General features: G+C 41.9%; 1 protein-coding gene across 4 annotated transcripts in view; it reads left to right on the top strand.

Annotated features, from left to right (window-relative positions):
* Positions 1 to 15,922, top strand: part of vdr (vitamin D receptor) — a 211,944-nt gene that overhangs the window by 91,812 nt on the left and 104,210 nt on the right. The window contains exon 1 of one of the 4 annotated variants that reach the window (XM_008103512.3): positions 1,767 to 2,033. The exons of the other annotated variants lie outside the window; for them this stretch is intronic. The gene's annotated coding sequence lies outside the window, so the exon portion shown is untranslated. Of the gene's footprint in view, positions 1 to 1,766; positions 2,034 to 15,922 lie in introns of those variants that run through there. 4 annotated transcript variants of the gene reach the window in all.

Here is a 15,922-nt window from a genome sequence, read left to right as displayed (position 1 = left end):
TGACAGAAGCTATTTTACTGATTTCAGTGGGACTTAACTTTATGTATGTGTGTTTGTATAAGCTTGACATACATATAGAGAGAGACAGAGATATAGGTTGTCCAGTCGGACACAACTAGACTTAATGTCAGGGGAAAATCTTTACTATATGGACAGGATGTCTTACACATGCACGCACACACGCACAGTAGGTAGGTAGGTAGATAGATAGATAGATAGATAGATAGATAGATAGGATGCCCCCTCTCTATATACATAGGTAGACACAAATCTGATTTACAAGCAAATCATGATTAAGAACGGGGATGAGACAACAGGATGTGGCAGAAAAAATGAAATGCAAAGATACAGAATGGGGGACGCCTAGCTCAACAGCAGTATGTGTGAAAACGATCTTAGAGCCCCTGGACAAGTTAAACATGAGCCTGCAATGTGATGCGGCGGCTAAAAAAGCCGATGGGATTTTGGCCTGTATAAATAGGAGTCTAGTGCCAAATCCAGAGAAGTCATGCTACCCCTCTATTCTGCCTTGGTCAGACCACACCTGGAATCACACTGTGTCCAATTCTGGGCACCGCAACTGAAGGGAGATGTTGACAAGCTGGAAAGCGTTCAGAGGAGGGCAACTAAAATGATCAAGGGTCTGGAGAACAAGCCCTATGAGGAGCGGCTTAAAGAACTGGGCATGTTTAGCCTGCAGAAGAGAAGGCTGAGAGGAGACATGATAGCCATGTACAAATACGTGAAGGGAAGTCATAGGGAGGAGGGAGCAAGCTTGTTTTCTGCTGCCCTGGAGACGAGGATGCGGAACAATAGCTTCAAACTACAGGAAAGGAAATTCCAACTAAACATTAGGAAGACTGTCCTCACTGTGAGAGCTGTTCAGCAGTGGAACTCTCTGCCCCCGGAGTATAGTGAAGGCTCCTTCTTTGGAGGCTTTTAAGCAAAAGCTGGGTGGCCATCTGTCGGGGGTGCTTTGAATGTGATTTTCCTGCTTATTGGCAGGGGGTTGGACTGGATGGCCCACGAAGTCTCTTCCAACTTTATGATTCTATAAATCATAAAGCTAAAAGCTAAAAGCTGGAACCTCAATCCATGGCTGATACTGAAAGAGAGATTCCCTCCTGGGCGACTTGGAAGGTGCTGAACAGACTGCGCTCTGGAGCTACAAGATGCAGAGCCAACTTTAAGAAATGGGGCCACAAAGTGGAGTCCACGATATGCGAGTGTGAAGAACAAACCACAGAGCACCTATTACAATGCAGTCTGAGCTCTGCCACATGCACAGTGGAGGACCTTATCACAGCGACACCAGAGGACTCCAAGTGGCCAACTTCTGGTCAAAGGACATTTAGTATAATACCAAGTTTTTAATTTTGTTGGTATTTTTATATACATTACAACTGTACCTTCGGTTCGCTTCTGACACGATAAATAAATACACACACACACACTTTAGTTCTGGTGAGTACTTAAAGGCTATATAAATTATGATTTAATCAGAATTCCATCTCTTCCCCCTCCCTTTAAAGTCCTATTGGGATCTTACAGGTGTGGAATCCACACCTGTAAGGGTGAAGGGTGTGCCCTTTATGGCACATAAGGAAAGGATCGGACTCCCAGTTTCTTGTTCTTGAGCTCAAACTTCAGGAAGGGGGCGGGGCCACGAGAGGGAGGCTTCACTTGTCCCCGCCCCCTGAGCCATTCACACGTGCGCGAGGAGAAGGAAAGGGGTGGAGTTAGAACCCGGGACCGCCGAAAGCCATTGGCTTGAGGGGGAGGAACCAAGGCAGAGCCCCGCTCTCTTATAGGGCGGGGACGATTTGGGAAGTGGGCGTGGTCAGGAAGATGTTAGTTTCCAGTTAATAGGCGGTTGTTGGAGGCGGGGAAGGGACGGTGAGTGAGTCGGGACAAGCAGCGGAGGGGTTCTGCGCACGCGCAGCTGAGGCGAGGCGAACCCGGGGTAGGCGCGCGTGTGGACGTGTCCGGCGACCTTATAGAAGCGGACTTCAGTCGGAGAAAGGCAGAAGCCGGTAAAGAAAAAGTTGGGATCATGTGGGCTGATGAGATTGTTGGTTCTGGGGAAAGGAGTTTAAGATAAAGGATTGGGAGACGGGATGGATTTATGTATCACTTTCCTCTCCGTCTTCTATATGTTCTCCACAGTTAGAGGACTAATATTACTACTAAAATGCTATCGGTATCTTTCACAAGTGCGTCTACACTGTGGAATTTATACAGTTTGATACTACTTGAACTGCCATGGCTCAATGATACGCACTAATAGAAGTTGTAGTTTTATGAGGACTTTAGCCCTCTTTGCCTTATTAAACTACAACTCCCAGGATCCCATAGCATTGAGCCAGGGCAGTTCCAAGTGGTGTCAAACTGTTAATTCTACAGTGTGGATCAGGCATGGGTAAACTTGGGCCCTCCAGGTGTTTTGGACTACAACTTCCACAATTCCTAACAGCTGGTAGGCTGTTAGGAATTGTGGGAGTTGTAGTCCAAAACACTTGGAAGGCCCAAGTTTGCCCATGCCTGATGTAGATGCACCCCATGCCTCTTATTCTCAATCATAGTTTGCCAGGCCTCATATTTGAAAAGGATGGGCGTACTTTTGTGCTAACTCACAATGTAAGTTTACAAGAAATCAAAATCTATGTATGTATATAAAAGTCAAAAGTATGTAAGTATCTGTTGTCAAAGGCCTTCATGGCCAGAATCACTGATTTGGTGTGCGTTTTCTGGGCTCTGTGGCCATGTTCTAGAAGCATTCTCTCCTCACGTTTTACCCACATCTCAGGCATCCTCAGACGTTGTGAGGTCTCTTCAAAACTAGGCAAGTGGGGTTTGTATATCTGTGGAAGATCCAGGATGGGAGAAAGATAAAGAAACACAACCTACAAACGGATATGTGGATGACACCTTCACCATTTGGAGCCATGGGGAAGAAGAACTCAACAAGTTCCTGGACCACCTCAACAGCATCCACCCAAACATACAATTCACCACAGAAGAAGAAAACAAAGGAAAACTGCCATTTCTAGATGTTCTAGTCATCCGCAAACCCAATCAACAATTGGGCCACACAGTTTACAAAAAATCTACACCCATGGATAGATACGTTCACAAAAACTCCAACCATCTCCCAAGTAAAAAAAGAAGCACAATCAAAGCCCTGGCAGACTGTGCACAAAGAATCTGCAAACCTCACCTCCTCCAAGGTGAACTGAATCACCTAAACTGGGCTGTACGGGCCAAAGGAGACTCCACCACAGACATCAGAAGAACGGGAAGGCCAAGAACAAGCCACGAGAGGAAAGACAAAGATCCACCCAGAGGAAGAGTGTCCTTATCATACATCCCTTACATCAAGGGAACCACTGACTGCATAGGCAAGCTGATGAAGAAACACAACCTACAAACTATCTACAGACCTACTAAGAAAATCCTACAAATGCTACGTTCAGCGAAGGACAAGAGCGATCCCCTCTCCTCTGCAGGAGTCTACTGTATACCTTGCAGTTGTGAACAAGTCTACATAGGGACCACCAAACGCAGCATTGCCCAAACACGAATCAAGGAACATGAAAGGCATTGCAGACTAACTCAACCAGAGAAGTCAGCCATAGCAAGGCACATGATGAACCAACCTCGACAAGGCATATTATTTAAGAACACAAAAATGCTGGACCACTCTAACAAGCACCATGTCAGATTACACAGAGAAGCCATTGAAATCCACAAGCATGTGGACAATTTCAACAGAAAGAAGGAAACAGTGAAAATGAACAAAATCTGGCTACAAGTATTTAAAAAAACCTCTACAATCAGGACAGTAAATGAAGAAAAACACTCTGACAACAGGGGAATTTCAGACAGGAAAAAAATCAGAGCCAGATAACACCTCCCAACAAAGGATTCCCTCAGGCAGGAAGCAGTCAGGCTTTGAAGCTGCAAGGCCATTAGATGCTAATTGTATCATTCACACTTGCCTCACACAGACAGAATTCTTTTCCCACCCTGGACATTCCACAGATATATAAACCCCACTTGCCTAGTTTCCAACAGACCTCACAACCTCTGAAGATGCTTGCCATAAATTTGGGTGAAACATCAAGAGAGAATGCTTCTGGAACATGGCCGTACAGCAACCCTATATATGGATGTATTTATATGTGTTGGTTTGTACCACAAAGACTCCTACATGGCTTGATGGGTCTGGACCAAAATTGGTCCACATATACTTCGTTCCCTGACTTAAAATAATGGAGGGATTTCAACTGAAAACGTGGCCTCTTTGGGGGACAGGTCCACCAAAACTGAAAAAAATGATGGACGCAGAGCTCACACATGACCACAGAAGGGCACTGTGTAGATAGAAAGGCTTCTTCAGGAGGAGAAACTATCAAGGAAAGTGTGCTTGAGCGTCACCAGGAAGGCCCTGAGAGGGCCAGGCTGTTGCCATGGAAACACTGTGAGGAGGGAGACCTTTTCAGCAGACCAGGAATACATGGCAGCGAAGAGAGGGAGGAAGCAACGCAAAGTGGCAAAATGGGAGCAAAGTGGTGTAAGACACTGATTAAATCTCTGTGATTTATATCCAGAGCCCCCCATTGCACCCCATTTACACCTCAGTTCTCAGAATCCTCCGCCACAACAGGGCGGAGGATGTGGATTCTGCGAGTTGTAATCCAAAGGAGCAACTCTCCAGGACATAGTTCTGTACGTAGTTGGTGCAATTTAAGAAGAAAATGAAGCTCTGTAGTGCTTATTATCCAAAGTTCACTCGCACCTATCCAGTTGGGTGTCGCTTAGGCTGTTGAGTTATTTGGACTGGTTTTCAGTGATCATGGTTTTAGATTCGGCTGCCGGAATCTAAAAGGGCCTTGTCCTCCATTTTAATGGTTGTGTAGAAGAGGACATGTCTGCAGGGGTTGCTTGTTACTTGGTTGTGTAACAAGGCCTATCTGTTGAAATCCCTTCCTTTATGCAACCATTAAAGGTGCAGAAGTCCTCTCCTTTGCAAAGAAGTGGGGCTCAATGTTGTGGAACAGTTGTAATTCTACAAGGTTTTTATCCTTCTCTGCCAAAGAGGGCTGGTGCCTCACCAAACTACAAATCACATGATTCCGAAACATTGAGCTGGTCTCAAACTAAATTAATTCTATAGTGCAAATGCACCTCATATATCCAGCTTGTCATTCGATGTAGTGCCTGGGGCAGTGTTTCTCAAACTGCCCTCCGGGTGTTTTCGACTTCAGCTCCCAGAAATCCCAGCCATGGGTTGCTGTAAGTTTTCTGGGCTGTATGGCCATGTTCCAGAAGCATTCTCTCCTGATGTTTCGCCTGCATTACCAGCTGTTAGGAATTGTAAGAGCTGAAGTCCAAAACATCTGAGGAGCACAGTTTGAGAAACTGGCCTAGAGGATTGTGGGAAATCAAACTGGTGACTAGACTTGGGAATTGATGGAAATGAAAATGGTATCTAACCTTGGTTATTTAGCATGGTGCCTCCATTGCTGATAAGCCTGATGGTGGCCATTGAAAAAAGAGGGAAGCCAAGTCACTATTTGTCTCTTTGAAAAAATGGCTTCAAACTTGGAGGCAGAAAAGGTGTGGATGCCTAAATATGAGGACTCTTTTCAGAGCTTTTCTGCAATAGAGTTCTTGAATAAATATTCCTCAAATCAATTGTACAATCAGACCTCCAAATTTGCTACAGTAAGGGGAATAAAAGACTTACAAAAGTGAAAAAATTGAAAAAAAAAGCTTTTTTAAAACCCAGGAATCTCTGTATACTCCAGAAGATGGCCATAGAATCTCAGTGGACAATCTAGAAATTCGTAGAGAGGTTTTGTATGTATGAATCACAATGTCCGCGGTGGTGCAATGGGTTAAACCTTTGTGCTGGCTGAACTGCTGACTTGAAGGTTGGGAGTTTGACTCCGTGAGATGGGGTGAGCTCCCATCTATCAGCTTTAGCTCATGCGGGGACATGAGAGAAGCTCTGTGCAGGTTAGTAACGCATCCAGCCATCCCCTGGGCAACGTTTTTGATGATGGCCGAGTTTATCACATCAGAAGCGACTTGCCTCAATTTGCTTCTGACATGATTTTTTAAAAAGTATGACTATGCTCAATTTCTACAGGACGTTGACCATAGAATCGCTCTGGAGGACCTTGAGATTCCTAAGGGGACTGTATTACTGGGATCTGTTCATAATCAGATGTACAAAAAAGCAAACCTGCAAAGGACTGACTGTATATTTCCCATTTCTGAGATTTGCTATTTGCTTTCGTGTGACATTGGCATGATTTATTACTTACTGTGTTGGATATTAAACCTATTAAACAGTCTCTTTTAAAAAAAGAAGAACCTTGATGCTAAGGTCTTTATTTGCGACTGAAGGGGAAACGTTCCTCTGGCCTTCCAGATAGGGAGCATAGGCCACAGATCTGGCTGGGATCACGTGTGGTGATCCTGTCCTTGTGAACTCTCTTGTTCTGTAGTGTGTAAACAAGACTTTTTCAGAGCAGCTCTGTACAGCAGCCTAATTACACGCGGGACCAGGATTGAATTAAAACCAGAGATTACTTGCATAATATGTACACATTAGCAAGTCTTCGTTATTTTCCTCACCCTGTCGAAAGTACGGGTTGTTGGAAATGGGTTTGCCAGCAGGAGGAGGGTTTGTTTGTGATCTGAATGGAAATGTACAGAGAACTGCTGGGAATGTCATGCTGCATTCAGTGCTGCTTTGTGTGGCTGATTTTGCGCCGTCGCACTTGAATCCTGCACCTAGCCTGGCTCTCTGCCAGCATCATTGACAGCAGACAGCTGTAAGGGTCCCTGTGGCACATACTGTCCAAGTTATCTGATCCTCTGTTAGTAGTTACACACGACTAAATTTAATTTGTGGATTTGGACAGGGCTTAAATTCTGAAATGAGTCAAAGCATAAACGTGCCAAAAGATGATACTAAAACAAATAACAGGTCCTCTAAATTACGGATTTTATTGATGGCTATAGTTTTCTTATTCTTAACAATTATAATATTCAAATTAAATACTAAGAGCTATACTCAATAATACATGATGTGAGTCATATCTTATTCATGTTCCTATTTTTATCCTACTTTCCCTCCAAGAAACTCAGGGTGGTACCTGCTTAAAACTGCATTCTTAAGAAAACTAAATTAAAATGACATGATATGGCTTAGGGTGGAGTGCCAGGTCCCATCTGATCTTGGAAGCTAAGCACAGGTAATCCTGAATAATACTTGGATGGGAGATGGACAAGGGATACCAGGTACTCTAGACCACAGCTTTTTAAATTGTGGATCATGATCCCAAATGGAGTCCCCTTAGCTCAGTGGTTCTCAACCTATGGGTCTCCAGGTGTTTTGGCCTACGACTCCCAGAAATCCCAGCCAGTTTACCAGCTGGGACCCACAGGTTGAGAACCACTTCCTTAGCTCAGTGTTGGGGGTAGTGAAAAAATTGGCAACAGTAAAAGGTTTCTGAATGCCACCTAGTGTCTGTTTTAGACATTTACATGAATCTGCTGTTCAATGTTTACAGTGAACTGTGCAGAAGATGTTTCAGCTGTACTTCATAAAAAAGAAAATCAGCCTGTTTAGCAAGTCTTGCAAATGCAGATTGGTTAGTAAATGTTTTATTTTTATATCTGTTTTATATATCTACATACTTGGAATCACATAAAAACTTTCCTTAGAGTGGGGAGGGGTCACAAGTTGAAAAAGTTTAAGCCCTGCTCTAGACTATATTTCAATGGAAGGAATTGGCAAACTACTCGTTAGGATTCCTTGCCTGTCGATATGTGACTTGGAGGCACACTCACATACTTAATGATCTTTCCAGTCAAAGTTAGGATTTGAACCCAGGTCTTGTGAGTCCAGCACGTCCCATAACACCCGCACTCTTTCCTTAACCAAATTCAGACAGAGGGGGGCGTTTTGCCTGGAGCAGCTATGGGAGAGCAAGGGTGGATATAAGAACATTACCTATACTCTTAACTCCTAAATATCCAAAGCATCTGCATCATTATTTTTATATCCCTTTAAATAATGGAGCCCCTGGTGGTGCAGTGGATTAAATCCTTGAAGGTTAGGTTGCTGACCTGAAGGTTGCCAGTTCAAATCCAACCCGGGGAGAGCGCGGATAAACTCTTTCTATCAGCTCCAGATCCATGCAGGGACATAAGAGAAGCTTCCCACAAGGATGGTAAAAACATCAAAACATCTGAGCGTCCCCTGGGCAGGGTCCTTGCAGATGGCCAATTCTCTTACACCAGAAGCAACTTGCAGATTCTCAAGTTGCTCCTGACGTGAAAACAAAAATCCCTTTAAATGTCTCATTCCCTGCCACTTGCATTCTTCAGTTATACATATAATAGGGATTAGGGGTTTGCTGTAGAGCTCCTCCCAAGATGTTTTGACAGGCCTCTTTTTCCTTTATGCAGGACTACATTTATTGTTCATCTTCATATGTACAAAACACACTTTCATAGGCATGCTGTCCTTCTTGTGCAGGGGTTGTCTACATAATAAAAGCTCTGAAAACTGGCTTAGCCTGTCAAGGCCCAAATCATTGCTTTTAATTTCTTGGGTGGCCTTCTACAGTTTCAATTCTCCTTCTGTTTAAATCTTCCTCTTAAGAGTTTCTTGAGGATTGATACTTTTATTTACTTAGTAGTATACATATATATTAGTGAGCCAAAAAAGTCAACCCAGACTTTTAAAAATATTTAAATAGTTACTCTTATGAAGTCACATAATTGCCCACGGATGTGTGGTTTTTTTTAGATGGGTACAAGAACTTGAGCCCTTCTTTGGAAACACTTAGGGTGGTTCTTGTTTCATTCATGAATTAATCAGAAGATAATAAACCTGCACTTGACTCTAATAGTGTTTGTAGACATGTGTAGCTGTAGCACTTAGTCTGTGGTATTAGTACAAGTGCCAGTTTGGGCTCATCTTCAATCCTTTTTTGGATTGAGTTCAACTAAAGCCTTGCAAGGCTTTGCACAGCATGAAATGGGCTCTCAGACCTGCTCAGGTAGCAAATTGTGCCTACCGCAAAGCTACGCCTGTCTGTTGTGATGGAGCTTTAAACAGTTAATTTCTTTTTAAGATAAAATGCATTTGAAAAATTAAACATAAAGTCTTCATGAAGTGTGGAACTGATTGTGAAAAGACTATATTTATGGTATGGAAAAAAAGAGCTTGTTTTGTATGTGATAACCAGTCTATCCTGTTTCAAGAAACTTTAGTCTGTATACAGTGTTCTCACTTCAGTCCCCACTTACAACACAGGAATAATAATAATTTTAAGGACTGACCGTTTTAAGGACTACATTGTTATAAGGCAGTCATGGGCAAACTTCTGCCCTCCAGTTGTATTGGATTTCAACTCCCACAATTCCTAACAGCCTACCGGCTGTGATTTCCGGGAGTTGAAGTCCAAAACACCTGGAGGGCCAAAGTTTGCCCATGTGTGTTATAAGGACTGATTAACATGGATTTCAAATGTATTGAAAATATGAGAGGAAGTGTTGACTGAAGACTTCTTCAGTCAGGAGTTTGATGCTATCTTAAAGTTATAGCAAAATAATAATGCTTCGCATTCACACAGAAATTTTGTGCACTCAGTACTAATGAGACATAATATTCATGTAATACTTTTAGCACCTTTGAGGGGAGTGGGCAAAGATTAAAAATGCAACTCTCTTGATTTCTCCGTGTCATGCCAGTTGTAAAATGTGCACAATGTTTCTTTGTCTTGTCCTTTTGTAGACAATGTGCAGTTGTAGGTTGTAGGTTATGTAGGATGTGTTTATTGCCCTCTTTCAGAGGGGAAGAAAGATAGAATCTTTGGTGTCAAATAGGATGGATACGCATTAAGCATCATCCTTTTCCCTCTGGGCACAGGAGATTGAGACTATCTGTCCTTTCACACTGGTGTCTTGGATGTGAGTAAAAAGGGTGTGGAAGCTGTGGTTTGCTTGGCACCAGAAAGAGGAGTGGGTGGAAAATTTCTGGAAGTTGACAAAAGCATATGTAGGGCTAACCTAAGGAAGGTCTAAGGAATTTTTCTTTTTTCTCACTCATTCATCAGTTTTCCCATTGTCATCTATGTGTGCTGTGCCATTTTAACAAGTCCTAGAGGAGAACTTGAGTTCTCTAGAAATGAGCTTTTGTTTGTTCCAGTGCTTGCTGTCTGTTCAATAGGATGCTTTCTTCCCACACTGTATGTTGGTTAGTGATTCATCTTCCTTTACAGGATCAACACTAACTTGTTCTGAAAAAATAAATTAATCTTCATTTCCTTTTGAATGACCTTTTGAATTGGTTTTACCATGCAGCCACTTAAAAATTCTGAGGAATTGCTGACCACAAAATAGATGGGATGGAATTGTTAGCCATTTTCAGCATGTGGGTTAGCTTGGCCTCTAGACATTAACTTCAGGGCTGAAAAATCCTAGGAGCCTGGCTGTTCCAGCAATAAAAAATGATGCAATACTGGCACCTAAAAGTGTTGGCACTGTTTACAATCCTATGTCAGTCTGGCTCTTATAAAAGTTGAAATAAAATAAACAAGAAATAATGTTATCCAGAGTTTTGTGATGTTACTGAATTGGCTATTGCTTAGGTGAAAGATTGGTGAAGTAGCCCTCTGTGTTGTCACTATAAAAGAAAGGTAGTATGTGTGTGAGGGGAAGGGAGACCGGAAGGAAAGAGATACAAAGAGAGCCATGTTATCACAAGACATTGTGAGGTAGGCCTTCTCAGAGTCTGAGAAGGGAGAAAGGGGAGGGAAAGGGAGGAAGGTAAAAAAGAGAAAAGGAAGGGAAATAAAGGGGAGGGAAAGGGAGGAAGGTAAAAAAGAGAAAAGGAAGGAAAATAAAGGGGAGGAAAAGGAAGAGAGGGAAAGTGGAAGGGAAAGAAAGAAAAAGGAGGGAAGGAAGGTAGCGAAAGGAAAGGCGGAAATATCAGGGGAAGAAATGAGAAAGAAGGAATGAAAGCAGGAGAGCATGTCCTTCCGACACCCAAGCATCACTGGGTATATATGCTAGTTATTCATACAAGGTAACTCTTATATTTCCATATGGTGAGAATCCATCATTGAAGGTCCTCAGATTGCTTAAGCAGAGACGATGTAGTGAAAGCAACAGCTATCAGCAGGACTTTCTGGAAATCCATCTCAAGAGTATAATTGGACCCAGTCCTTAGTTGTTAAACTGGGAGTTGTTTACCAGAGAAAAATAGTATTTTCCTCCATTGCTGACATTTACTATATTGCCAGTAAATTAAATTTAAAAAACAGAGGATGTCATCTCTGAAAAATTGCCTGCAAATCTGTACGACCATTCACTATTGTTTGCAAGAAAATTAACATCTCAAATGTCAGTGTTTTCTATGCTGTACAAATCTTTTCTGTATGTTGCTAATTTACTCACCTTACTCTGTTTCTATTTCTGTATCATGGTTAGTTAAATGTGTGGTAAATTAAGAAAATCCAGTTTGCAGAACCAAACTTGAGTTTGCTAGTCTGTTTTCTATTGAAGATTGTTGGATGAGGGCCCCAACTGAAAATTCTTGGTGTTCATGTTTTGTGAGGTTGCAGTGTTTTGCATGTATAATGGTGGTGTCCTGATCCTGTGACTTGTGAATCCTTGGAAAGATAGTCTATTAAAGCAGCCCTAAACAGGACCAAACGAGATTAAATGTACCAGAAGTCTGACACTGCAAAGGGCAGCTTTCTGTGTTCACATTGGTAGTCTGGAGACTGTAGAATCCAGGTACTTTTCTTTGTAATATGCTTCATTGAGTGAAAAACATTTTGATAATCAATATTTTTCCACTTCAGGTGTTCATTGCAGTGTCAGTCAGCAAGCTATTATCATCAGTAGGCCTGGGAACTGTCTGTACTTTTAAGAATGGAGAGGGGAACTGTTCATCTGGATCATAGGGAATATAAATGGCAAGATAAGGGAGAACAAAAGTCCAGTGAGATAACACAGGGCAAAGACTGCTACAGGTTTTAAAACCACATTGATGCATAATTCTAATCTAACGTAGTTTCAGCACAATGACTGGAAATGGAAAATAGCGAGGCATTGGCTTGGCTATTAAATGTGTCTGTCTCCCAGACCATTCTAAGATGATTGTATATCACAGGCATTCAGTGGGAAATTGATTTTTTATTGGAAGGGGTAACAGGTGGAAGTAGTGCTTGCTGCGTTACCTTGGCTGAGTTTGCATGTCATTGTTAACCAGTCATTTGAGGGAGACCCTGGTTTATAATTTTGAAACACTTTGCTGGAGCATGCATCCAGAAGGCCTCCATTGAAGGTGGACGCAACTAAACAAATTGTAAGCCTTCAGCTACAATGGCTTGCTTATTGTGCCACCCAAACCTGGTATTCTAACTGTCTCCTAACAAGCCAGGTAAGCAGATCAACAACAAAACTATGCTCCCTCTTCAGGATCAGTCAATAGCCAATAAAATGCTGATTCGTTATAATGTGCACCCATCTGTTTAGAGCCTCAAAGTGCTATAAACACTACCCCTACATTTCTGGAATACCTCAGGTAAAGGCAAAGTCCTGTCGTGTCTGACTCTGAGGGTTGGTGCTCATCTCCATTTCCAAGCCGAAGAGCCGACATTGCCCATAGATGCCTCCAAGGTCATGTGGCCAGCATGACTGCATGGAGCGCTGTTACCTTCCCGCTGGGGCGGTACCTATTGATCTACTCACATTTGCATGTTTTTGAACTGCTAGGTTGACAGAAGCTGGGGACTAACAGAAGGAGCTCACCCTGCTCCCTGGATTCGAACTGCCGACCTTTCAGTCAGCAAATTCAGCAGCTCGGGCAGTTTAATCCACTTCACCACTAGGGGAATATCTCAACAAAAGTAGAAAAACTGAATATTAATGAAAGTCTTAACCCCATCTCTTTTCTTCTTTTTAGCTGGGATAACACCTTTCTAAGACTTTGTACATCCTCCAGCATGGGTCTGTGTTCAATCTCTGAAAGAGCATGACCAAGGTATCACACTACAGCAGTGGTTCTCAACCTGTGGGTCCCCTGGTGTTTTGGCTTTCAACTCCCAGAAATCCTAACAGCTGGTAAACTGGCTGGGATTTCTGGGAGTTCAAGGCCAAAACACATGTGGACCCACAGGTTGAGAACCCCATTGCTCTAGAGAATCTACAAATTCCGAAGTAGAACATATTTTCTTGGTCAAATGTAGAGCAACAGCAGATATGACAGTTAATAAAGCAATCCACAAAGAATTTAATCTCAGAATGCTTAATCATCAAATGTGGGAAGATGGCTTCACTTCTTTCTGGGTCCTGGCAGTAGGCTGTTCGGAATTGTGGGAACTGAAATCCAAAACACCTGGAGGGCTGAAGTTTGCCATGTAGTAGCATCCAAATGTTTAGTTAGCAGTATGTGGTGAAAGACTCTTCTGGATCTTTTATCCAGAACATCAAAAGTTATCCAATCCTGGTTTAATCTGCTGTCTTGTCTGTTAAAGATGACATTAACTCTGAGCTCGCCAGGGATATCAGAAAAATCACCATGCATTTTGTCTGAAACGTAAGGTGTTTGACTGAAATGGCTCGTGCTCTGAGTAAGATCTAAAGAGGAAAATATCTCAAGAAGGCAATGGACTTCACCTTTCCAGACTTGTTTTTGTTGTCTGGAGGCAGAGAGAGAGAGGTGACGTCTGAGGTACAGTTCTTGAGAGACATAAACTTCCTGACTTACATGACTGCAGAGTTCGTGACTGTGATTGTTTGCTTGAATAACACTGTAAAATTAGTAGCGTACTGAGCACCGAGTAGCTGAATCTTGTCACATATGAGCTCAGTTGGAGAGGGGCTATAGCTTAGCTTGCTAATAGAAGGTCCCACATTCAAGTCCCTATAATTTTGAGTTTAGGATTGATCAGCTGCTAAGGGGAGGCTATTCCAAAGAACCACTGGCCAGAAAAAAAGACTACCAGTAACGTTTCATAACACACATACTGTACTAACTCCAAATGCTGTGAAGGCTCGAACACTCAAGACATCGGACACTTCCTTGACCTGTCTTGAACAAATCCTATGTTGAACAACCTGTTGTTGTTGTTGTTGTTGTTGTTGTTGTTGTTGTTGTTGTTGTTGTTCTTAATTCAGAGATTTTGCTCCAGTACTCTTAAGTAATGACCTGTGATTTATAAATGTTTATGTAATAATAATGTGTAAGCAACCTCTCCATTCGTGTGACATGAACCAGCCATTTTATTGACTATGTCAATAAAAGGAGACTGATACTGGAATCTTTCTTCTCCAACAGCAGTGTAAAGGTATACATTTTTATGCCTTGCCTTCAAGAGCGAAGTCTGTCATAAAGCTTTTTCTCCACAAGACTAGAAGACAGAGGCATATTTCTTTGCAATAATTCACATTTTGAGATTGTTTTTTTTTTTTTTGCAAGTATTTTGCTTGTTCTACCTTTCATGTAAATGGCAGTCTTGTAATGTGAAAAATGAGTAGTGTATTTTGCATAAAGTACAGTTTACCATCAAACTACCTTTTGGGGAAAAATCATAGAAGTGTGAACAGCAGTTTACCCCTTTATATTATGGTGTCTCAATGTTTTGAGATGTCCTTTCTCATTGCAAATGTCTCTACAATAATGTCAGAATTAATAAGCATTCCTATCTTTCTCATAAGTGTTGCTTTCACTTCTGTGAGTGAAGATCTGCAGGCTAGGACCAGTATGTTCAAGTAAGAAAATAAGAGAGTATATTCCTATAGGAAAAGAATGTCTAGTCAAATAAAATGTTTTACTTAAGCATCATACCCTTTATGTTCAGGTGCACCATGTTGCGTAAGCAAGTTGTATTACTCTTCTAAAAGACAGATAAATTACTGAATAATGGGCCTATTTTAAAGAACAGTTTCCCTCCCCTGCTTGTTGTTTGTCACTTTTACTTGTTCTCTGATCCAACTTATAGTAAATGTAATACTGAAATTGTGATGGAATACATGTCTTTTCATTTTAGACTTTTCCTGCCTTGGATAACACTTGCTTATATTGGTAACTGGCCAGAGGCTTTTCCTTCTTTCTTCAAACATAACATTGGTTGGAAGTATTTAACTCTGCTCTCAGTTATTGTTCTGGCACACTTATTATTTTGATTTCTAAAATGCTTTTGAGTTTTCTTGGAAGGCCTTTTTATTTAGCATAGTGAGCTCTATTTTGTGTCCTGCTGTGGGCTTTTTCATACAACTTTGTAAAATAGGAGTGAAAATCATTGCTGAATTGCAACTTCCATTAGCCCCAGCCAGCATAATCAGTGGGGAAGAATATTGGGAATTGGAGGCGAACATCTGGAGAGTTAGATTATTCCCATTCCTCCTATAAAGAAACTGTAAGAGCCTTATCTCCATTTAAAATTTCCAGAATTGGCTAAAGGAATGCAAATGACTGTGTCTCAATATAAAGGGACCATAAAGGTTTGGCAACAGTAAAAGTAAAAGTTTTCTGATGGTCGCCTTGTAGCTGTTCTAGAGCAGTGTTTACAGTGGACTCTGCAGAAGATGCTTCAGCTATATTTATAAAAAGAAAAGCATCCTGCTTAGCCACTCTTGTGAATGCTGATAAAAATTTCTCAGCCATAAGGGAGCCATAAGCGAAAAAATTTAAGAAGCCCTGGCCCAAATGCACACTATGTAGGAGATTTCCTGAAACCAAGCAGATCTGGATGGGAGCGACAGTGGAACTATCTTTTGCTCCATAATGGAAGAAAGGCAAGATGCAAAATTATGTCTTTATTATTTATTTATTTACTACATTTCTACCCCGCCTTTCTCTACCCTGAAGGGGACTCAAGGAGGC

This window comes from Anolis carolinensis, unplaced genomic scaffold (genome assembly GCF_035594765.1).
Source record: "Anolis carolinensis isolate JA03-04 unplaced genomic scaffold, rAnoCar3.1.pri scaffold_20, whole genome shotgun sequence".
In the NCBI taxonomy this organism is placed as follows: Eukaryota; Metazoa; Chordata; class Lepidosauria; order Squamata; family Dactyloidae; genus Anolis; species Anolis carolinensis.
This window is presented reverse-complemented; position numbering and strand designations above follow the sequence as displayed.